Here is a 24,707-nt window from a genome sequence, read left to right as displayed (position 1 = left end):
TCCTTGTAAGTTTGTGAAAAGTAGCGCTAATACTGTTATTGATGATGCTGTCAAGTCTTCACAATAGGTGTTTGACAGCACCATGTAAACCAGAGATAGGGACAGTTCATGCAATCAGTAGTGTGAAAGGTCTCATATTGAAACAGCCGCTTACTGCAAACATAGAAAATGATGTGTCAAATGTCTTCTTTCATTCTTCCTTGTTAGAATTAATATTTAAGGGAGCTACCTGCCTCTAATCTTCTAGAAATATGCTCATTTTTACAACAGAAGAGCTAAACAATTAAGCCACGTTTCTGCTGAGGAGCTTTTGGGATTTAGAATTAGCAGCTCTCTGTTGTGAAGAGAGTCTGAACATAAATCAGGGGATGATAACAATCATATTAAACTCCCAGTAAGGAGTCCTGGGAACACTGTGTTAAATTTGTTGGAGACTTGCAGATTTGCCTTGTGCGAGTCTGTAAACTAACAGATTACCTTATCAAGAAGTCTGCATCTGCTGTAAATCCAGGTGGTTTCATTACCCTATCAAAAACTTAACAGTGGCATTATAAGATCAACATTTGTTTTGCCAAGAGCAATGAATAATACAAACAGTACCGCCTAAAATCATTATTATTTTATTTAGGTGAGAAGCTGAGAGCCACCCTCTGATACTGTGCCAAAATTAAAAGAAAATTAAGTGTATTTAGTGCTGGCAAAAGGTGACATCTCAGCCACTGAGAATAAACTCCTCCATTTATCAACAGAACAAGTACAGCTATAGCAGTGCGTGGTTCCCCAAACTACGCATCAAATATGCAGTGTTTTTTTTTTTTATTCAGCATTCATACAGTGCTGTTACAAATTGGTTATATATCCTTTGGAAGAGTTTTACCCAAAAAAGGGCTGAATCCAAGATAGTTGTTGTCTAGCACTCACTTACATTAGAACTTTCAAGAGCAGGGGCTGGAATTCATTTGTATCGAGTCTATACCATACCTACTAAAATGGCTAAGTACAGGCACTCAAAAAGCCTGAAACTGAATCAATTCAATCTTTGTAGGTTAGTCTAAGCTGCATGGATTGAACCAATAAGTAAGTCACTATTCACTTTTGATTCTGAAAATGCAGCTACATGCCTGTAGTAGCTAAGGCCAGAGACTGGGGGGCACTAGAGCATGCCTCCCTGCTCAGCTGAAGCAGACAGTTTGGGACAAGGCTATCCCACCCACCCTGTGAGGGAAGGGGTTTCTGAGGGATGTGCAAAGCATCCTGGGATGCTGGGGGACCATGAGTTAACTTGAATCTGGAGGGAATCTAGGACAGAAGTTCAATAAATCAATTTAACTTAAATCAATTAAGTCTGATATTACATTCATCCAGGTTTATTTTAAACCAGTTTTGGCATTTTCAAAATAGTTTATGTGCACTGAATTTCTGTTGCGTTCCAGATTGGAACTGGTTTCTGATCATTTATATGGTGTAACAGAGCACAGGTGCTCTTACTTGCAGGGGCCAGTGCAGCAGCAGCAAGGCAGTCAGCAGCTGCTCGCAATCCCAATTAGGCAGGGCTGCCTGATTGGGGGACAGGAACCAGCTGGGCCTTGAACAGCATTGCAGCAGTTTGTTGTCAGTAGCTGAGGAGACAACAGCTGGCTGAGCTGCTGCTCATGGAACATCTTGGAGGTAAGGGCTGGGCCTATGGGAAAGGAGAAGGCCTCCCCCTGGTCCTGGGTATAATTGAAAACTGTACCCTGCTGGGGACAGGTGGCCTGGTGGGATTGTCTGTGGTGGGACAGTCACCCAGAAATGCCAGGCCACTTACTGCCCTGGTGAAAGGCAAGTATGGGGTGCCTTCTGGCCTCAGCCCCACATCTCTGGTGGATGAAGATTGGTACAGGGGGGAGCCCAGGCTCACTGCAAGCACTGACACAGGGCCTGGGTTAGGAGGAGGGACCTGTGGAAACACCCAGGCTTGCAGATGAGCCTGTGGTTACCAGGGAGCCAGGTAAGGCTCCTGGGGGGTGGGGCCCTGAGCCTTGGGGAACTATTAAAAAAAACCTATTAATCTTGAAAATATTATCAAAGAGGCCATTCTTTACAAACTGGCCAATGGCAACATCCTGAGAGATAGCCAGCATGGGTTTGTTGCAGGTAGGTCTTGCTTGACCAATCTTATTTCCTTTTATGACCAGGTGACTGATCACCTGGACAAGGGAGAAGAGATTCATGTCGTATATCTTGACTTTAAAAAAGCCTTCAATCTCGTATCCCATGATCACCTCCTGGCAAAACTGGCCAACTGCGGCCTTGGGTCCACCACAATCTGCTGGCTGGGGAATTGGCTCCGTGGTCAGACCCAGAGGGTGATGGTTGATGGAAGTCAATAGTCATGGTGCCCTGTGACCAGTGGGGTCCCTCAAGGCTCTGTCCTTGGACTGTATTGTTCAACATCTTCATTAATGATGTGGACATTGGAGTCAGAAGCGGACTGGCCAAGTTTGCTGATGACATCAAACTTTGGGGTAAAGCATCCACACCTGAGGACAGGAGGGTGATCCAGGCTGATCTCCACAGGCTCAGCAAATGGGCGGACGAGAACCTGATGGTGTTTAACACCAAAAAATGCAAGGTTCTCCACCTTGGGAGGAAAAACCTGCAGCATCCTTATAGGGTTGGCAGTGCTATGCTGGCTAGCACTACAGATGAAAGGGACTTGGGGGTCATCATTGACCACAAGATGAACATGAGCCTTCAATGTGATGATGCGGCTAGTAAAGCAGGCAAAACTCTGACTTGCATCCATAGATGCTTCTCAAGCCAATCCCAGGATGTCATTCTCCCATTGTACTCAGCCTTGGTGAGGCAGCAGCAGGAGTACTGCGTCCAGTTTTGAGCTCCACAATTCAAAAAGGATGTAGAGAAGCTTGAGAGAGTCCAGAGAAGAGCCACGCACTTGATCAGGGGTCAGGAAAACAGAGCTTACGATGACAGGCTGACAGCTATGGGACTCTTCAGCCTGGAAAAGCGCAGGCTCAGAGGCGATCTGATGGCCACCTATAAGTTTATAAGGGGTGTTCACCAGGATCTGGGGGAACGTTTGTTCACCAGAGCGCCCCAAGGGACAACAAGGTCGAATGGTTATAAACTCCTGCAAGACCGTTTCGGGCTAGACATAAGGAAGAATTTCTTTACTGTTGGAGCCCCCAAGGTCTGGAATAGCCTGCCATCAGAGGTGGTTCAAGCACCTACTTTGAACATCTTCAAGAGAAAATTGGATGCTTATCTTGCTGGGATCCCATGACCCCTGCTGATTTCCTGCCCATGGGGCAGGGGGCTGGACTCAGTGATCTTCTAAGTTCCCTTCCAGCCCTAGTGTCTATGAAATCTATGAAATTAAGAAAGCTCCACAGCTCAGGGATAAGGGGTAGCCTAGCGGGGCTCAGGATGGGGCTTGGAGCCCTGATGACATAGGTGGGCTCAGAGGCCTGGTGTGTGCAGGCTTGGGGTCCCGGAAGAAGTTAATAGAGATAAGTAGGCCAGGTGTTAGGCCATGGAACTTCTGCAAGGCATGGGATACAGTAAGGGGAGGTTAGAGTCATATATATAGGCTCTTGTCATCAGGGCAGATAAATGGGCAGCCTCCTGCCTGAGTAACATCATTGTAATTATTAGTACCAAGGCGTGGCAGATGAGAAGGCAGGTGGCTCACCCTAAGACAAATGGGTTGGCCTATATTTGAGACTAGCCCTGCAACGCCCACTTGTTACATATGGGTTGCTGTTCTATTTCTGTCCCTAGCCAATGGATCTGGATTCAGGACTGGGGCTGCTAAATGCTACTGCAATATAAACAATAAACAACAAGAAGGGAACCAGAATTGATGGTCTGGTTGTACAAAGTACTAATTGTAATTCTAGGACTTGTTTTGCAGGACATGAGACTAAGGATTATATAGGACACCTTATAGCCTTTATCCTATTTGAGATGCAAACGACTAATGACAAGTAATACTGTGAACTCCCATAGAGTCTAAGCCCAAATATTCAGAGCAAGAGTGAATTGAATGCCTGTGGTTCCACACCAGTGTGGGTAACTGCTGAGTCTATGGCGTACATTTGTTATGTTTATCTGAAGTTAGATCTGTCTCTGGATTCCTGCTTACTTATTTTTGTCACATGTTATATCTAGCTTGAAAGAATGGAGAGAAAATAATAATGTCCCTAGATGATTCAGCTTATTTTCATCATACCTGCCCCACAGGCCAGATTTTCAAAAGTATCTAAGGGCAAAAGTAGGCCTCCAGTTACCAGAAGTCCTGGGCTTCCTATTGAAATCAGTGAAGGGAAATAAATCCTTGATTTTCAAGTGAATAAGGCACCTGCTTAAGATATGTAGAAACTCTCACTCAGTCCCTCTTTGCAAATTTAGGTGCCTAAATATCTTTGGAAATCTGGTCCTGCGTACTGTCTGTATAGTTTATTCTCTAATACAATCACAGGGTATGTCTACATTGTAGTTGAAGGTGTGACTACTACAGGTGCAAGAGTATCTACATCAGCTTTAATCTTGTTAGCGCAAGTAACAGGAGCAGTAAAGACTCACATTTTGTATTTCTATGTAGACTAGTTCCATGATCCCTAGCTGACTTGTATGACCCATGCTAGATCTTATGCCATGACACTTCCACTGCTGCTCCTAGACATGCAATTAGATTCAACCAACACAAGAATGCCTACCCTGGTCACATTCATGTACTGTTGACTGCATCTAGAGGTATCCAGGCTCAGTCTCCATTTTTGCTTATGCATGGCTATCATGCAGCAGCAGGAAAGAGGAAAAAATATATTACTTTATTAATAGGAAAACATGATTTAGAACTGCAAGAAGGTGCTGGGAGGACATGGGAATGAGTGCTTGCCTTCAACCTATTTCAATACATCTTTTGAAAATTGTTATTATTAGTAATACATTAGTAGCACCAGGCAGTTCCAGATCCTCATTGTATTAGCACAAACAGAGGTTCTCCAGTGCAAGGTGCTGTGCAGAAACAGAACCAAAAGATAGTCTCTGCCCCAAGTAACTTACCACATAAATATATGTGAAACCAACTGGATTTCATATTGATGCATCCCTATAGCACAGGCCAATGACACTGACAGCCAGATTTTCAAATGCTCAACTCCAGTAACTAGGCCAGATGTTCAGAACTACATCAGCAATTTCTACTGCAGATAGCTGATAATCCTACATGCTTTTTAGAGAATCTTGTAGCTTAGGTTAGGTGCCTCCAAAGGAGCTGAACTCTTTTGGAAAACTCTAAATTTCAGTATGTAACATCCAGGATTGATAATAATTAAGAAAGAAATAGAAATAGAATACAGACCAGCAAAACCAATGGTTTAAAACAAAGTTTAAAGAAAACCATCAACAAATAGATGGTGGACCCTGCCCATTTTGGAAGGGGAAGGTGGGGGTGAGAGTAAGGAGAGAATGGGCATGTCTACATGTAGAATAAATAGTGGAGCAATTTGCTCCTCAGTAAACTACTCTTGGGTGCAGCATCTATACATGTGCCTGGGACAGCAGCAAATTGAGCTGGGGAGGAGCAGTTTAAGCTGGGACTGCTCCTGCTCTATTCTGCCCCCCTGCAGCTGCTGGGGGAGTTCCAGGCTCCAGCTGGCAGGTGGCAAGGCGAGGGTTAGGCCTGGGCAGTAAGTGGCTGTGTTAAGCCGTGAAGGAGCTGGCTGAGCCATGAGGCTCCTGCACCTGCTGAGCCATGTGGCTAGGTAGCAGGCAGGAGTGTGGCCCCCTGCTGGCTGGGCTGACCAGGTACAATTTACTCCTGGGTCAGAGTCTATGCATGCGTTGCTGTGCAGTAAATAACTCTGCAGCAAGATAGTTCTGGTATTTACAGGTGCTACCCTGCTGCAGAATTGAATAATTTCCGGTGGCCTAATAGCCCTGCATGTGAAGAGACGAGATGTTACTAAGGCTCTAATTAATCTACTCTGCAGTAAATGTCTTGTGTAGATGCATTCAATGGGTGTGTCTACACATGCAGGCACATGCGCTTGCAGCAGCTCAAATAGAAGTGGTGCAAATTTGAGCCAGGGCTTTTTGCTTCAGCGCACGTGCCGAGACATGCACTTTGGTGTGGTGCAAGTTGCGCTACTTGGGGCAAAATAACCCTGCCCTATCCTGGCCCATTCAGTACAAAAAGCTGCTCTGTCAAGTAGCTCAGGGCTACTTGCCCTCAGGAGCTTCTGAGGGAGGAGCCTCTAGGACGAAGTGGCCATGCCCCTTCTTGTCCCAGGATGATGCTGCTGCTGCTGCAGGCTTGGTCTCAGGAGCTTCTGGGGAAAAGATGGCCAGGCCCCTTCCTGCCTCTGGCTACTGCTAGCTGCTGGCTTGTTCTCAGAGCTTTTGGGGGTAAATTGTCCGCACCTCTTCCTGCCTTGGGCTGCTGCTGCTGTTGCTCCCCTTCCATGGGGGGGGGGTTCTTTGCTGCATGCTACTACCCCCCCTCGGGGGGGGGCCCACTGCACTGCACTGCACCCCAGCACCACACCCCAGCAACACACCCCAGCTTCTGCAGTTCTGTTCCAACAAGCTGACCAGCCTGCCGCCAAGCTGCAGTTGGGGGACAGCCTAAGGAGGGAGCCTGCACTGCCTGTGAGCCCCTCCCACAACACTACTGCCAGAGCCTAAAGGTGCCTTGCTTGCCTCAGCTGCCTTGGCAGGCCACCCCCTACCTTCACCTCCACTTTTCCCTGTAGCACACCCTGAGTGGCTGAACTGGCTGGCTGCTACTACCACTGCTGCTGTTGCTACTGCTGTTGCAATCTGTTCTGCTGCTGTCCCCTCTCAGGAGAGAGGGAAATTCCCTGCTGCACCACCTTGCACCACTCAATGCCACACCTGCATTGGATTACCCCCTAATTGACTGATTGCTCCTGCCCTCCCCCATAGCTGCCTCACTGCATCTGATCCTACTTTGTTTTCCTGCCTATTGCTCTGCTGCTGAGTGCCTGGATGGAGGCCTGAGGGGCTCCTGGACTGATCTTCAACAAACAAAGATCCCCCGCCACTCCAGCCATCTTTTACTTCTGCCTCAGCAGCCTTCCCAGTGTGTTTTTTGCCCTTGTGTGGTAAGTCCTGTGATCCACTCCCCCTGCCCTGGTGTTTGTTGTGTGGCTGAGTAAGCCAGCTCGAGTCTCCCAAGCCCTTGTGTGTGTGTGTTCCCCCTCCCCCGCATTTTCCCCAAGCATAGCCCTCCCATTTTTTAAATTTGTGGGGCTGTAGGTCAGTCAGCTTCAGCCCTCTGCCCCCGCATTTTCCCCACAACCCCATCCTGCCCCTATTAGATTCATCAGCCCTACTGTATAGTTTGGTTTTCTTTTTTGTTTTCCCCTCCCTCATGTGAAGCAATGACAAGGCATGAACCTTCTGGGAGGGGGGCAAATGCCCCCAGAGAGCTTCCTGCAGCCCCTACTATGGGGGTAAATCCCAGCCAACACCCCCCCAAGGGGTGCATGCCCCCACCCCAGAGGCAGAGTCCAACCAACCTCCTCCAGGGGTAGAGAAGCCTGCAACCCCCGCTGCAAGGGCAGGCGGGACTCCAGCAAGGAGCCAACAAGGCTAGGGGGTCTCCCCTGGTTCCCAAGCCCCCTCCCCCACCATAAGAGACCAAGGGCATGGGCAGTGGGAGGGGTTCCTCTTCAGCTTCCTCCACAGATGGGGGTGGGAAGGACAAGGGCCCTGCCACCAAGCTTAGATCACCACCACCTGAGGGGACCAGGTGCGCTACACCAGCCAACACACCAACTCAGCCTGTCCCTGGCCCTAGCCCCGGACCCACTAACATGGCCCCCTAGCAGGGGAACCACAGCTATGCACAGGCAGCTGTGGGGCAACCCAAAGCCACAGGGCCTGGATTCTCCACTGCTGGCCCTTCCAGCTTGGGTGGCAGGGCCCCCTTTCCAGCACTCACTCGCAGGCACGGGGTGAAGTGCCACCTACTCAAATGGGAGAACCTGCACTTTGAGACTTGGGTGCAAGCCCTGGCTCAGGTAGTGGGAGCCCTGAAGATTGTGGTAGTCTCCCACTTTCATGGCAAGGGGGTCTTTTTTTTGCCTCAGAAGCCGCTGCACAAAAGGTGGTAGAGAGGGGGCTCATGCTGGAGGGTGAGTATGTCCCACTCAAGCTCCTAGAAGAGTTGGGGACCAGAGTAGTCCTCAGCTCTGTCCCTCCCTATATCCCTAATTGGGCCCTGCTCCTCCATCTTCAAACCCTGGGGAGAGTTATCTCCCCAGTGGTGGCCCTCTCGCTGGGGTGCCGAGACCCCAGCCTCCGCCACGTGCACCAGGTTATGATTCAGCTGGTGGTGAGTGCATGGCTGGAGGCTGAAGGGTGCCTTGTGATTCCTTTTCAGGGGCCAATGTGAGAGTTTTCTATACACTGGGGTCCCGGGGAGAGCAGCAGCAGCCAAGGGGAGAGCGGGAGTGAGGCCCTCCTGCCCCTATTCATGCCCTTGATGTAGCTGCCCCACCCCCTCCAACCCTCACCTTCTCCTACTGGAACCTACCCACCTGAGGACCACCCCATGGCTGAGTGGGTGCAGGTCCCCTCCGAGTGCAAAGCCAAGAGGAAGGCCCGGGCACAGCTGGAGCCCTCTGATGTGGAGGACTCCTCCCCTACTCCCAAGACCACCACATGAGGGGAAGAAGTGGCCCAGTTTCCAGGGGCCTCCCTGGCTGTCCCTGACACCCCACCCCTGGGAAAGATCAAATGGGTGATCCCCATGGAGGAGGTTTCTTGACTGCTGGACAGCCCCAAGCAGGAGCCCAGGGAGGAGGCCCCTCACTCCACTGGCCAGGCTCTATTCCCCAAGACCATGGGCAGTGAGGCTGAGGCTGACCCAATGGAAGTTCCATCAGTGGAGCCCTCTCCCTCCAATTACCTGTTTTCCCCAGGCCTGTGCCAGAGGTTCTCCAAGATGTTGAGGTGGTGCTGGACCACCTGCTTCTCCTCTGGGTCCAAGTGCAAGGGCTGGTCCTGAACCTTCTGAATGTATACACCCTTGCAAGGGACCCGGAGTTGGCAGATTTTTTCCACCAAGTGGCCATTTACATCAGCACCCTCAACTCTCACAGGTGCCTGGTCCTTGGCAGGATCTTGACCATCACCCTAGATGTGCGAGACCAGTCAAGCAGGGAGCAGAATAAGGGCATCCTCAGGGAGATCCTGATGGACTACTCCCTGGTGGATATCTGGCATGCCTGTTACCCTGCCAGCCTCCCTGCCTTTACCTACGTGAGGGTGGGGGAGGAGCAGGCATGCCACTCCTGGTTGGACTGGATTTATATCTCTTTGCCACACTTTGCCCAGGTCCACTCCTTTGGCATCCAGCTGACCCCTTTCAGTGATCATCACCTTGTCTGGGCCCAGGCTACACTGGGGCCTTGGCATCTGGGGTTGGCCTACTGACATTTTAGTGCCATTCTGCTGGAGGATGTGGGCTTCAGGGGGGCCTTCCAGGAGTTCTGGCTGGCTTGGCAGGAGCAATGGGCAGCTTTCCCCTCAGTTCAGAGATGGCAGGATGTGGGAAGGAATGCATCAGACTTTTTTGCCACAGCTACACTCAGGGGCACACCCAGCAGAGGGAGGCAGTCCAGGAGCAGTTTGAGCAGGAAGTGCTGGAGCTGGAAAGGCACCTGGCCAACCAACCTGTCCTTCTGCAGAGAGTGTCAGGAGAGGCAGGAAAAGCTTCATGCTCTGGGCAACCACCGTGCCCGTAGTACATTTGTCCACTTGCATGTCCAGCTCCTTTGGGAGACCCTGATCCAGGTGAGATCCGCTGGTATGCAAGGGCCTTCTATGAAGAGCTCTTCTCCCTGGATCCAACCAACACCAAAGCCTATTGGACCCTGTGCAAGGGACTCCCGTAGGTCAGTGTGGGTGACTGGGACTGGCTGGAGGCTCCTCTCACTCTGGTCAAGTTTTCGGCTACCCTCTGCCTGATGCTTGGCAACAAAGCACAGGGCATCAACAGGCTGACCACGGAGTTCTACCAGGCCTTCTGGGATGTCCTTGGCCTGGACTTTGTTGTGGTCTGGGCCAAATCCAGGGGAAGTGGGGAACTCCCCCTGTCATGCTGGAGGGCCATGCTGACCCTCCTGTCGAAGAAGGGGGATCCCTGTGACCTGAAGAACTGGCGTCCTGTGTCCCTCCTCTGCATCTCACTGCACCTATGGTCCATGGTGACAGATGTGATTCATGCCAACCAGACATACACGGTACTCAGATATTCCATCTTTGACAACCTGCACCTGGTTCAGAACCTCCTGGAGCTAGCATGCTGGGAAGCACTGTCTTTTGCTTTCCCGTCCCTGGACCAGGAGAAAGCGTTTGACAGAGTGGATCATGGGTACCTCACAGGTATGCTGCAGGCCTTTGGCTTCAAGCCCCGCTTTGTGTAGGCTCTCCAGGTACTGTACACCTCTGCAGAATGTTTGGTCAAGCTCAACTGAACCCTGAGGGAGCCCATCCCATTCAGGAGAGGGGTGCGTCTAGGCTGCCCGCTGTATGCCTTGGCCCTGGAGCCCTTCCTCGTTCCCCAGCAGAAGTGGGTGGTGGGATTGATGCTCTGGGAGGCAGCGGTATGACTGGTCCTGTAAGCATATGCTTATAAAATACTCCTCATGGTCCAGGACTCAGGTGACCTGGTGCAGGTGGAGGCTTGCCAGGCATTGTACTTGGTGGCCTCTGCCTGAGTCAACTGGGTCAAGAGCTTTGGCCTGATGGTGGGTAACTGGTGGCAGGTGGGCTCACTCTCACCCACACTCTGCAGGATCTGCTGGAGCGTGGGCTCACTGCTCTACCTGGGGGTCTACCTGTTCCCCATGAATCCCTCCCCACCAAAGAACTGGCACTGGCTAGAGGCAAGGGTGGTAAAGTGGTTGCAGGCATGGGTGGGACTCCTGAGGTGTCTCTCCATGGTTTCATAGTTTCATAGTAGGTAGGGTTGGAAGGGACCAGATCATCAAGTCCGACCCCCTGCCATGGGCAGAAAAGAATGCTGGGGTCAAATGACGCCAGCTAGGTGATTATCTAGCCTCCTTTTGAAGACCCCCAGGGTAGGAGTGAGCACCACTTCCCTTGGAAGTCAGTTCCAGATCCTAGCCACCCTGACTGTGAAGTAGTGCCTCCTGATATCTAGCCTGAATCTACTCTCCGTCAACTTATGGCCGTTATTCCTTGTTACTCCCGGTAGTGCTCAGCGGAACAGGGACTCTCCCATCGCCCGCTGGTCCCCCTTGGCCAGTTTGTAGATGGCCACCAGATCCCCTCTCAGCCTTCTCTTGCGGAGGCTGAACAGATTCAGGTTCCATAACCTCCACTTGTAGGGCCTGCCCTGCTGCCCCCTAATCATGTGAGTGGCCCTCCTCTGGACCCTCTCGATGCTGTCCACATCCCTCCTGAAGTGCAGCACCCAGAACTGGGTCCAGTACTCCAACTGCAGCCTGAACAGTGTCGCATAGAGGGGGAGGATCACCTCCTTGGTTCTGCTTATGATGCATCTGTGGATGCATGACAAGGTGCGGTTAGCCTTCCTTACTGTGTCCCCACATTGGTGTCCCATGTTCATCTTGGAATCAATGATGACACCAAGATCCTTTTCTGCCTCTGTGCTGACTAGAAGGGAGTTTCCCAGCCTGTAGGTATGCTGTTGGTTCTTTCTCCCCAGGTGCAATACCTTGCACTTTTCAGTATTGAATCCCATCCTGTTCTCATCTGCCCACCCCTGTAACCTGTCTAGATCTAGTTGCAGCCTGTCCCTCTCCTCCAGTGTGCCCACTTCTCCCCACATTTTAGTGTCATCCGCAATTTTGAACAAGGTGCTTTTCACTCCCTCATCCAAGTCGCTGATGAAGATGTTGAACAGTGAGGTCCTGAGGACTGAGCGCTGAGGGACACCACTGCCCACATCCCTCCAGGTCAAAAATGACCCATTCACCACTACTCTCTGCGTGCAGCCATCCAGGCAATTTGTGACCCATTTGACTGTGTAGGTATCGACACCTAATTCCTTAATGAGAATGGGGTGAGATACAGTGTTGAAGGCCTTCCTAAGGTCCAGAAAGACTATGTCCACCGCGACACCTGCATCCAAGGATTTTGTGACCTGGTCATAGAAGGCCACCAGGCTGGTCTGACAGGACCTGCCTCAAATGAACCCATGTTGGTTGCCCCAAAGCATGATCTCCCCTGCTGGTCCCTTGCAGATATGCTCCTGGATAATTTTCTCAAAGAGCTTCCCCAGGACTGAGGTAAGACTAACGGGCCTGTAGTTTTATGGGTCCTCCTTCCTCCCTTTTTTGAAAATGGGGACCACATTGGCCCTTTTCCAGTCCTCCGGCACCTCCCTTCATGGGAAAGTGCTGGTTCTGAATCATCTGGTCTTGTTGATGCTCTGGCATTGCTTACACAGTCTGCCTGTGCCTCCTGAGGTCCTGGAGAGCTCCAGAGATGGGCACTGGAATTTTTCTGGCCAGGACAGCACTAGGATGCTGCAGAGGTCCTGAGCCTTGTCTTGCAGGAGGGATGCCAGGGCCTGGTTTGCCTCCACAGCTGGGTCCTGATGTTCCACCTTCAGGCCCTGCAGTGACTGCTATATGGTGTCAGTAGCCATGGGGCCACCTGGGGTGCGCCTTCCTCAGCCACTTCTGGGGGCTCTGATACAACTGGCAGCTCCTCATCCTGTGGGGCTTCACCCTGCAGGAGCTGCAAGGGCTGCCAGATTTCTACCAGGACCTCCTCTGGGCCTGGAGGCTGGTCTCTGCCTCCAGGTCCCCTGTGACACTCACCCAGGGCACTGACCTGCTTGTCGAGGCACTCCTTTGCAACACCCAGTTGGAAGTGCTGACAGCAGAGGTGCCCCAGTTGCAACAGAGGCTTATCTTGGCTGGTGTCACCTGTATCAGAGACCTCCTGGACTATGATAGGCAGGAGTGGGTGGATCCTGCTGGGCTGGCCCAGTGCATGGGTCTGCCCATGACACTTGTGACCTGCTGTCTGGTCCCGTAGGTCAAGTCTCCCCTACCTCCTGATGCCCTTGCTTTTGTTGACTAGGTCCTGTGCAGTGGCATTCCCCCCCCACAATGTCCTGCAGCCCACCGGAGTTTGTCATGGGCTTGGTGCCTTGCCAGGCCTCTAGGCACTTCCTGCTCCACCACCTAAACTGGCTGGAGGACACCAAACTGGTCCACTTTTCAACTATCCATCACCGCCACCTCTACACACTTGTGTACCGCACTTGGTGTCCCCCTCAGATGCACTTATTTTTATGTTTTGACCCTTTAATCCACATGACACTCCTATTCTGTTTTTTTCATTAGTTATCCCAAGATTTTTTTGTACAACTCATTCATTAGCCTCAGGCGGGGTTACTAGTTTACCAGGTGGACCTTAGGTATGAATGTTGGTATGAATGTTACTGTCACAGAGCACTGAGGTGTCCTGCTCCTGAAGAGGGGAAACTGCTAGGGAGGGAGCCCTAGCAGTGACTAAGGAGCCCAGCTGTGGGTTGCTGGGGCAACCAGGAGGTCAGCTGACTGAAAGGGGCAGGGCCTAGCTCCTATATAAAGCACAGACCGGAGGCCAGAGGCAGTTCCCTGCCAGCTACCAAAGAAGAAGGAGCTCTCTGTCCTGGGAGAGAGGGGAAACCTGCTGCAGGGGCTGCATCTGAGAGTCAAAGGGTCACTGGTAGGACCGAATGTTGTTTGGGCCGGTTGGCTTCTGTTTCTGTTATAGCCGAAGGGCTTGTGTTTTGTTGTTAGAACCGGTGGTTTGGGTGATGCTATTAGGGGTTGGAGGAGGCCTCATAGGGGACCCACAGTAGTGTGGGGACCCCAGCACCAGTAGGGGTGCAGTGTATGGGGTACATGGACCCCAGTCCCAGAGAGGAGCATTTTTGAGAAGCCCCAGTATGGGCGTGGCGAGCCCCAGAGAGGGGGCACTATTGGGAAGCCCAAGTTGGGTGTTGTGAGCCCCATATAGGGGGCAGCATTATTAGGAAGCCCAAGTGTGGGTGCAGAGGAAGGAAGGCCCAGGGAGAACGGGAAGGGACCAAATAGTGATAGAATTGAGACAACGGCAATTCCATCGGCGAGGTGTGGACTGCGGTGTAGGGGAGGAAACGGAGCTGCAGATAGCGCCCCCTAGCAGCGGGGTAATACAAGGGCAGCCTCCCACTAATTAACACCAGTTAATCAATTAAGAACAAGGCATGGCAGGAAAGTAGGTGGGCAGTTGCCCCAGGAACAAGTGTGCGGGCGACATTAAGGTTGGCCTAGAGTGGGCACCTGTTACAGTTACAAATAGATAAGAGCTTCTGGGGCCCGGCCAGTTGGTATCTGGGGACACTACCCCTTGTGCCAGCTAGACTGCTGAAGCATCCTTGGGAGTTCCCTGCACCCTCTACCCACTGCAGCAGTCTGGCGGTGGGGGCTGTTGTCTGGCTGTGACCTGCTGCACACCTGCCAGACCTGAATGGGGACTGCATAGCCAGTAGAGGCATTTGCCCCTCTGGGCCAGCTGCCAGTGGGCTGTGGGTGAAGAGTTGGCTTCTGCGTGGCACTACTGCCATGGGTGCCCCTGCCCAGCCATCTGGGCAGCTATCACCTGGAAGATGTTCCCAGTGTGGTGGCCTGCTTTAAACTGTCAAAGCATGTCCTTCTGGCCCCATTTGGCCACAAGGTCAGCCACCTCTAATTGGGTCCAAAGTGCCAGCTTTGACCAGGCTCCTCTGCCTGGGTCCTGCCACTTGCCTCCCTAGCAGGAATTCTAGTGTTCCCTATTTGAAAACTGAAAAATCCCTGATCTAAAAAAAAATCCCAAAGTCACTCTGTAAAATACCCTGAAATCCTTTTCCTCCACAATTAAAACAAAAGACCACTATACAGAGAAAGAGAGCGAGGCAGAGAGACAGTGATCAGTTGGGCAATGTTTTATTGATATATCTACAGTATTAAAGCAATTTGGAAGCCTACCAGTGTCTCTGTTATCATAATAAAATGAATTCTAAATACCTATATGTTTTGTTGTTTGCCTTTTGTTTTCTTATCATAGAGCAGTTAGACCTCCCTGTGACCCCTTCACTAACCAGGATGTAAGGACAGCTGCTCCTGCAGCCACAGCTCCTGCCAGCAGGTCTCATCTTGTCTGGCATCTGAGCACACAGGGTGTGTGCTGGGGAGATGTGGGGTTTGCAGAATGGGGGTGGGAAGAGGGGTGGGGGGATGTGGGTGGTTGTGGAGGGATGTGGAGGGCCTTGGGGTGTGTGGGTGGATCATGGCGGGAATGTAAGGGGGGCTGCTCAGGAGGGGTGGGTCTCCTGCCCCCCACAGGGCACAGCCCCCCCACAGCTCATGGACTGCCCCCTCAAAAGAGGCTACAGCCCCCCCAACAGGGGCCACATGGCCCCCACAGGGGCTACCACCCCTCTCCGCCAGGCCCACATGATCACCCCTGCTTGCTCCCCCAGCCTTCCAAAATTGCTGCCCCACCTGGCTCCATCCCCTGCCAGCTTCTGCAGCCCCCTGATGGCTGCTCCACCTGGCCCCATCCCTCGCTTGCACCCCCAGACCCTTGATGCCTGCCTCGTCTGGCCCCAGCCTCCTGGGACATTTAAAAAAAAAAAAGCCCTGCACTCACCAGCAGTAGCAGTGGCTGTGAGGGCTCTGGGGCCACATGGCAGAGCCCCCCCATGCAGCTCCCACTTCCTGATTGTCCCCCCCACCCAGACCTGCCCCTGATGCCTCCTTCACCTGGCCCCAGCAGTCCAGAACTCAAAAAAGCCCTGCATTTACCAGTAGTAGCAGCTGCCATTGAGGTCACTGAGGCCTCATGGCAGAGCCCCACTGCACAGTATGGGGCAGTGAGGACAGCCCCAGCCACCTGCCACCTGCACTGCCACTGACCCATCATGATGGTGCAGCCTGGGTTGGCAGGGTGCTGCATGGTTCCGCAAGCTGTCGGGCATCTAGGGCGACTCAGGCTGAGTGGTGCCTGGCCCCAGGTGACAGCCACAGTGGCGTCAGTTGCCTGACAGCACACAGAGCTGCACGGTGCCCTGCCAACCAAGGTCACACTGCCAGCTACTCTGTGCTGTGCAGAGCGGCTCTGCCATGCAGCCCCAGTGACCCTGATGGCAGCTGCTACTGATGGTGAGTACAGGACTTTTTTTTTTTGCTTTTTTTTTTTAATTGCTGGGATCCTGGGGCTGGGCAGGACAATGATGGGGTTGCTGCAGGAGCTGTTGGGGGATGGGGCCAGGTGGGGCAGTGATCTGGAGGGCTGCAGGACCTGGTGGGGGATGGGGCCAGGTGGAGTCTCCCCATGGTCCCCTCCCCCCTCTTCCAGCCCCCCCACATCCTACTTACCAGCACAGAGCCTGGGTCCAGCTCCCTGCTGCTGGCACACTGCAGCACCAGGGTGAGGGACAGCCATAGAGATGCTCTGACTGGCTACCAGAGCATCTCTATGGAGGACCAAGCCTCTGGTTGCCTCCTGCTTCTTTTGCTCAGGGTATTTTTTTGACCCCTAGATATCCAGGGGGCTAATTTTGCCCCTGCACTGCAAATTTGCAGCATTGGGAACATTTTTATGTTTCCGTACATGTCTCTTGCAGCATCTCAAAGGGCTTTGAGACGCTGCAAGATGCATGTGTGCGCTCGTCTGTACTCTCCAGTATTAGGAGTACAAAAGTATTCCAAATGCTGAAGAGAGTGCTCTCAGCATCCAAATGAGGCAAGTCCTTGCCCAACTGTTAAATGAAAAGAGAACTTAAAGGAATAAATATGAGTTGTTTTGGATATATGAAGTGCAGAGGCTGCACAACACTTACTTCTACAGAAAGAAAGCTTTAGGTTTGCTTCTTCCTGAAAGCAATAACCCAAAAACTCTATTATTAGTAACAATAACTAAAAGATGCTATAGGAGGGAGGGTATGAATGATTGCCACTAAAAGGAACATTCTTATTAATTTATTACAAATTTTTAACTTGGACATATCTGTTGAAGGCCACTTAGGACTGTACTTTTGGTATGTACTTTAGACTTCCTCTGTGTCAGTGGTTTTCAACCGTTTTTCATTTGTGAACCCCTAAAAATTTTGAATGGAGATATGGAACCCTTTGGAAATTTCAAGTGGAGGTGCAGACCCCTTTGAATTGTAAGTGTGTATATTCACATGCTTTTGATTGATCATTTCAACAGTCATCTTTTGTGAACCCCTTAGACATAGTCTGCAGACCCCCAGGGGTCAATAGACCACAAGTTGAAACCTCTGGTCTATATGGTCTGGAAAAAAGAAGGGTAGAGATTTCTTATTCACTGTTGTCAGTAGCTATTGCAAGGTAGGAATTCATCACTTTGTCAGTCTTTTTGTAAGAGGAAGTGACCAAAGGAAACCAAGTACCTAACGCCTCATGGCAAGACTTTTGTGTAGCCATTGGCATAAGTGAATTTATATAATGGTTATAAAACACTGTCTTTTGACTCTGGTAGCATCCATTTGGCACTCACTTTGAATGACAGACAGCAGAGGGTACAAAGCTATGGAAAACAAGGACTCTGGTCTTAAGAATAATTCTCAGAAATATATTGTACTCATTTCTGTCTTCAGAGTTTGTCCTTTATGCCAGTGTTTCTCAACCTTTTTAGTACTGGGACCCATTTGTAAACATCAATGGCCAGTTCTGACCCAGTGCCTCTCACTCTCGACACACTGCCCCCCTGCCCCCAGGCCCCAGCCCTGCAGTGTGTGGGGCGGGGGGGGGGGGGGTGTCAGGCATGGGGGGCCCCAAGCATCCCCTTGCAAGCTGGAACTCTGCCAGCCTGCATGGGAAAAGCCACAGTTTCCCACGTTTTTCTCCTTTAAAGGAGAATCCATTTTTAAAGTTTGTTTGTGACCCTTTCATATTTTCTTGTGACCCACTTTTGGGTTGCAACCTACAGTCTGAGAAATGCTGCTTTACGCTACCCAGAAGTATCAGCTGGTGAGCTCTGTTCTTTCACTATCATTTTGAAATCATCAGAGGCTGGTCATGATTTTTTTGCAGATTTTATCCTTAATTCACCCATGATGCTGCATGATGCCTTTGGAGTTTCTGCTATTGTGAATGCAGCATCGAGGCTCCAGCTGGAGGTAACAGGCAAGCATCACCCTGTTTCACTGACACCCATGCTCCTATGTGAGCTTTCTTGTCTAGCCTGCTCCCTCTATGCTGCAGTTGGTCTCTTTATTTCCCAGTGATTTTTCTCCTATATTCCATCCAGGAGACCATGGGAACCTCAGTCTTTCCTCTAATAGGAAACACAAAACACTGCTGTCACTTTTATCTCACTGACAGGACAACTACATACACAGGCTGCCTGGGGAGCTGAACTCTCCCATTCTGTGAATGGTTGGAATGTAAGCTCCAAGACCATACATTTGATCTGATCAGATTTTTATTCCCCCAGTCAAATCAAGAACCCAGGCCTCTTGCTGGAATATTTGACAGCAAGTTCTTCTTGAACAAAAATGAAAGTGCAAAGGGGCTTGTTAGCAAATATGGATTTCCATTTGTGCAATGCTGAACACTATTGAAATCCTATTGTTATATCTAGGAACTAGGTTTGATGCTTGTAATAAAGGCTGGATTGATAACAATGGTGACCAAATCCTCTGAACTAGAACAGCCCAATTCAGCAGCAACATAAGCACTGGAATAACTCAACTATGACTAGAAGTGAGTGGGTCAGTATGCTCCATTTTCTTTGCTACTTTGGTCTATATGAAATCATCTTCCCATCAGACTCTTTTGTTTACACTTCCTTCTTCCATATTTTTTGTAGTCTCTGGCTCATACCCTGTCCTCACATTAAACATCCAGAAGGGAAGACTATGTATGTGGGTCTTTGTTTCACTAAATCTCTAGAGCTGGATTTTTAAAAAGAGCCACATTTCAGTGGCATTTGGGCAGCAATGTCCTTTAAGCTTTTTTAGGAAAACTCCAGCCTGGAATGCTTTTCAACCCCCACCATCACCACCATACTGCTGGAGAGGAACTAAGAAGACTTCTTACCTCAAATGTCTTTGAAATGTGTCTTCTTTTAAAAAGCCAGCTCTAGAAATGTAGTGAAACCAAATTTCACTACTATAACTGGGCCACAAAAGTGAAAGTGACCAGGTTGCTCAAGAAAGTGAGCATGAACTCACAGGTGCAACTGGGTAGTTCTGCACTCTGGGGGTACATCCTGATGAGCACATGTGTGTGGTTTGTGGCACCTCAAAGCAGTTTGAGGCACCACAACCACACGTAACACATGTGGGCCTATTTGCTGTGCTGCTAATTTGCAGCACAGTGGGTTTTTTTGATACCAAGAGATCTCAGTGTCAAAAAACACCACCTCTGAAAAAAGTGGTGCAGTGCATGAGGCAGCAGCATGCACCATCAGAAAGGGAGCCTGGCTGGCCAGAACCATGCTCTGGCTGCTGGCCAGGTTCCAAGCAGCCAGCTTGGCACCACTGCTGCCCTGGGAGGCCCTCAGGACCCCAGGCAAAGCTGCTGGGGCAGAACAGGTGTTAGCCCCAACCTTCCCTACCCTACCCCAGTCACTTTGCCACTGGTATTTGTACAATGGGAAAAACACATCCCTGCACATGCTCACTTGTTGGGATACCCTGGTTGGTGGTGGTACAAGAACAGTGGTTGGGGGGACAGCACTGTCACCTTCTTTTTTGCCACCAGCACATGTCAAGTGGCCATTTATTTTGCAATTTTCAGCAGCAAAAAAAGGAGGTGAAATCCCCCCAGCAGCCCCTGAAACAGTGAATTTCTGGTCTCTGCTTTTATGCCACTGCTGCTGCTCTGTCCTCCCAACTGCTGGAGCTGAACTTGGATCCAGCTATGGGGAAGGCATCAGGGGAGGGAACAATAAGGATGGGCAGGTGAGAAGATCCTTGGCTCCATTCTGGTAGCACCATCTACCCCGTTGTAGACAGTGCCCATTCCTCGTGCCCCACTTGCCCAGCCATCATTACCCTACTGCATAAACTATTATTGCTGTCTGTGAATGAAGTTACACCAAAGATAATTGTGAAAGACTTAAGGATACAGGAAATGGAGGGAACCATTCCACACATTCAAAGCATTGTGCTTCTATGGAAAGCAAGGTTTAGCCAAAAAAAGAGTTCTCTCTGTGAGCAAGCAGGCCTGACTAGGTCATTCATGGCCTGCCATGTTCTGTACAGAAACTGAGGCATGGCATGAACCTGATCATAATGATACGAAATTCCTAAACCTTTCTCTTAAATCTAGTTTTTATTTCTGTGAAAAAGACAAAGGAACACCACAAACAATAAATAAGAATGAACACTTGGAAGGAACTCCCTTGCTAGACAATAACCATAAAGCAGAGTTAACTAATAATTAACAAATCAAGCTGATAGTGAAATGGTAGCCCCCCCCTTCTAATGAAGCAGAAGACAGGGAAATATTAAAGAAGTGCTAACAGCTGGCTTGTTAATACTCTGAGAGCCAATTTCTTACATAAGACACAAATGGGAAGGCAGAAAAGCAATTAAAGTCTATTTTAAGATAAACAGGAGAAAAATACCTCATGAATCATATCTTTTATTGTAATCATATCTAGCAGCTTTCTGTATTTGGAAGTCCTCTCATCATTTACAGTCTATACCCAGTGCAGTTCAGTTTGCACAGCGAGAAGGAAAACATCATGGACCTGATTTTCAATACTTACAAGGAACCTAGCAGCATAAAGGGTTATTAAAGGAAGAAGAAATAGCCTTCTGAAAATACCTATGCATGCAAGAGGGAAGTGTATTACTGGTGTAAAGGTTCCATACCAGTCATGCTAAATACAGAAGAAAGCATTTTTGCGCAGTCATTTTACAAAGAGCAGTATAAGACCTGAGAAGATTAAATGCCTGAATTCCAGAGGTACTGAGCACCTAGAGATCCCAGGGATATGGAAGGTATTTGAACTATGAGTAACAGAAGTTTTATGGGAACTTCTTTACCACTCATGCAGTGTTCCACCTGGTTCTGTGCCAAAATACCCTACACTGCTTTGTGTGTGCTACTCTATGAACCAGAAATAATGCAGCACTTCACTCATGTCTATACAACTTCTGGTTCAAAAGAGTGTGCAGAAAAGCAGGGTATTTTGCATCCTGACACCATTTCACCTGGAAAATTCAGTAAAAGGCATGTCTACATGTTGCCCTATGGTGACGTAGCAATGTGTTACGTCATTGTATGGTGTGCTATGGCAACATAGCGATCACACGGGTCTACACGTACGTGTTCACCAGCTATGGTGATGTATCAGTGAAATCTATCTATGCACCATGTGTGCAGTGGAGTAACCACCTATACTGCTTCATGTTTTAGTCCTTCCTTTTGGAAGGACTAAAGCATGGCACCATACCAACGTCACCGTACGGCAACATATGTACACACCCAAAGGGCTCAAATGTGGTACTTAGATACAAAGATGTAACTGGGCAGTTTTGCACCCTAGGCAGCAGTTGTGTATGGGGCAGCAGCTGCAGCTAATGGTGGTGGACAGGCCAGGAGAATGGTGGCTACTGTTTTTGTGCCCACCCGCCCTCCCCAATTTGGCATCCAAGGCTGGTTTCCCAGTCACTCCCCACTCCCACCACCCGCAGTTCTGCTACTGCCTACATACAAGCAACCCAGGTTAGTTCTATTCACCTGGCATCATTATATGAATACTCCTGTGTGGAAAAAAAAAATGCTAGGTTCTTCTGCATTTTAGAAAAAAAATTATCAGCAGCACTATTTACCTCTTCATAGCTTTAATTTTCCATGAGTTATTATGAATGTTTGGAGGACAGTACCTCAAGAGAAAAAATCTTTATTATTCTTATTCTTATTGTTGTTATTATTTTTTTTCTTAATCCAGAAAAATTATAATCTGGAAAATACATCTGCTTCAGGTTTTGAAAACAGTCAGCTTTGTTCCCATGTACAGCAACTCAGAGCTGGGGACTTGTATCAAAGGCTATTGGGAGAGGAGCCAGGGTTAAATCCAGCCTTTCAGCAAATCAGTTTAGGCTGATAAGGATCATACAAGAGTATGGTAATTATTTAACAATCATCTACTAAAGCCCCTGTCCTGCAAAGACATATGCTTGTGCTTAATTTTAAGCACGTGGGTAGCCCCACTGACTTCACCTCATCATATGCGCGCGCGAGGGGGGGTGTGTGTATTATGTTTGCATTCAGGATTTGGATGACTGAATTTTGACAATAATATTAAAAGTAATGTTTTCAGTATGTGGCTAAGAACCTTATGCAACAAGGATTTGTTACTGATTTAAATACAATACTGGCCCTTAAATGTGATCAGAACTAAACCGAGTAGGTCAATTTTAATACCCATTGTAGACCTTTTAATAAAAAAAACAAAAACAAAGGTCTGAGCAAACCTATGATGTTCAAATCTATTTCATATATTGCCTTGCAAAAATTGTGCACCTCATTGTTTTCTGATATTTGGGGTTTGTTTGTCTACTCCCAGAAAAGCAAATGCATCACAGTTACTACATTAATAAAGATTTGTCTTAGTAAATAGAGGAATAGTAAATAGAGTAGATAGATAATCTTAGTAAAAAGATAGATGGAAGAAATAGATATAACAAAGACTTACTTGTGTGTTAAAGTGTTAAACCCTTTGGGGCAGGGATCATTTTTTTGTGTTGTGTTTGTATAGCACTCAGCACAAGCAGGCCCTGGTCCATGACTGGCTGTGTATCCATATGCTGTGTTTTCACTGGGACAGTCCCTTTTTAAAACACCTATTCTGAGTGTCCTTTTGGTTTGCTGAAATTAACATTTTTGCCCCAATTTCAGTGCAATACCTGGGAAGGTATTTCAAATGGGACTGTCTCCCCTTTCCTCCAGCTCCTGTTTTCTGATGTTGCATCAATACCTTTCTCTCCTCTTCCTCCCCCTCCCCACCAAGCTGAGTTTGGGTTGAAGGCAGCTAAGAGTGCTGGAGAGTGGAGGGGTGGGAAAGAGAAAGGAGGAGCAAAGTCTCCCATTTTTAGATCAGAAAAATACAAATGCCCTAATGACTGGTACTCCTCAGTGTTATGCAATACAAATAACAGTATGTACAAATAGAGAAGATATTTGCATCTATCAGAAATGTGTTTGACTAGCTCTGGAAACTGGAGAGCAAAATTAAAACATTAAAGTATTTAAAGACATTAAAGCAGGGGCGGGCAATTATTTTGGGTGGAGGGCTGCTTAGTGAGTTTTGGCAAGCCATCGAGGGCCACATGACAGGCAGCCAGGGGCAGATAACTATTAACTTTCTAAATTTTTTAGGGGCCCCCGGTCCAGATAAAATGGCTGGGTGGGCTGCATCTGGCCCACGGGCCGGATTTTGCCCACCCCTGCATTAAAGTATGCCCTCAATCTGAGCTGTGTGGATAAATGCAAACCACAATGTTACTTTAAACTAGGGGTGGCCAACATGTGGCACAATTGCCACAAGTGGCATGAGAAGCATTTGTGTGGGGCACATGGCAGACCAGCAAGGAGACAGGCAGCAGCATAGCAGAAAGGGCAGGAAGCAGAAAAAAAAGAAGCAGATTGCTCAGGGAGCACAAGGCAGGAAGCACAAAGCAAAACAATAGATCAGGCAGGGAGCAAGAAGCAGACTGGTGGACCATGTGACTAAGCTTGGGACCCAGGTACAGAAAAGATTCTTATTGATGTTAACAAAACTCTCATGAGAAGGGTTTGTTTCTATTGCGAAGGTAAAAAGTTGATGTGATGCAAAATAATGACTAACTGTATACCTGTAGACCCATAGATGGAGACTGGGCAGGTTTAATATACTGGTGACCTGTACTTGCCATGTCACAGCACCATCAAGCGCATTAGCTTAATGGGCATCAATGTGATGTAGGCTTGCGTCTATACGTGCATGCGTTAAAGTGAATTAACTCAGTGTGCATGGACAGACATGGGACTAAACTTTCATAGACTTCATAGACATTAGTGTTAGACCCCAACTCCATGCGGCACCCGTGACTAGGGAGATGATGATCCAATTGCCCCTGGATCCTGTTACTCATTAACCAGAGTAAGCAGGGAGCAAACGCCAGCACACATTGCTCGCAACAGCTTTATTCAGAATGGAGATAGTTTTGGACAAGGGTCCCTCAGACACGCAGCCCGTGAACCAGGGGACCTGAACTGAACAATAATTTTTTCCCACATTTATACACTTTGGTTTATGCTCATTACCATTCATTCTACCCTTGCCCCCCCATGTTCCACCCATTTCTCCTCCTAGCTCAAGCTCCATCTCTGTTTACTGTTTGCTTCATTAGCATGGAATTTGCCTATGCATTTTACTCATTTACATGTCTTTTTGTTATGAGCACATGTCTAAAATCTTGACTCCTGCTCTTCAGTCAATGGGCGGACTTTGACCAAAACCTGGAAGCTTCTGGAGGCTTCTTTACCAATCACCATTCACCTTTTCGCACATGTTCATCTTGGATTCTGTTACCAATTACGTGTTGTTTTCCACATTCCAGTCTGTTTTTCTGTCTCAGGTTGTACCATCTTCCACATTCCTAAAATGTCACCTCATTCACAGCACACAGACAA

The sequence above is a fragment of the Alligator mississippiensis genome, chromosome 2 (assembly GCF_030867095.1).
Source record: "Alligator mississippiensis isolate rAllMis1 chromosome 2, rAllMis1, whole genome shotgun sequence".
Lineage (NCBI taxonomy): Eukaryota > Metazoa > Chordata > Crocodylia > Alligatoridae > Alligator > Alligator mississippiensis.
The sequence above is the reverse complement of the archived record's forward strand: the minus strand, read 5'-3'. Positions refer to the sequence as shown.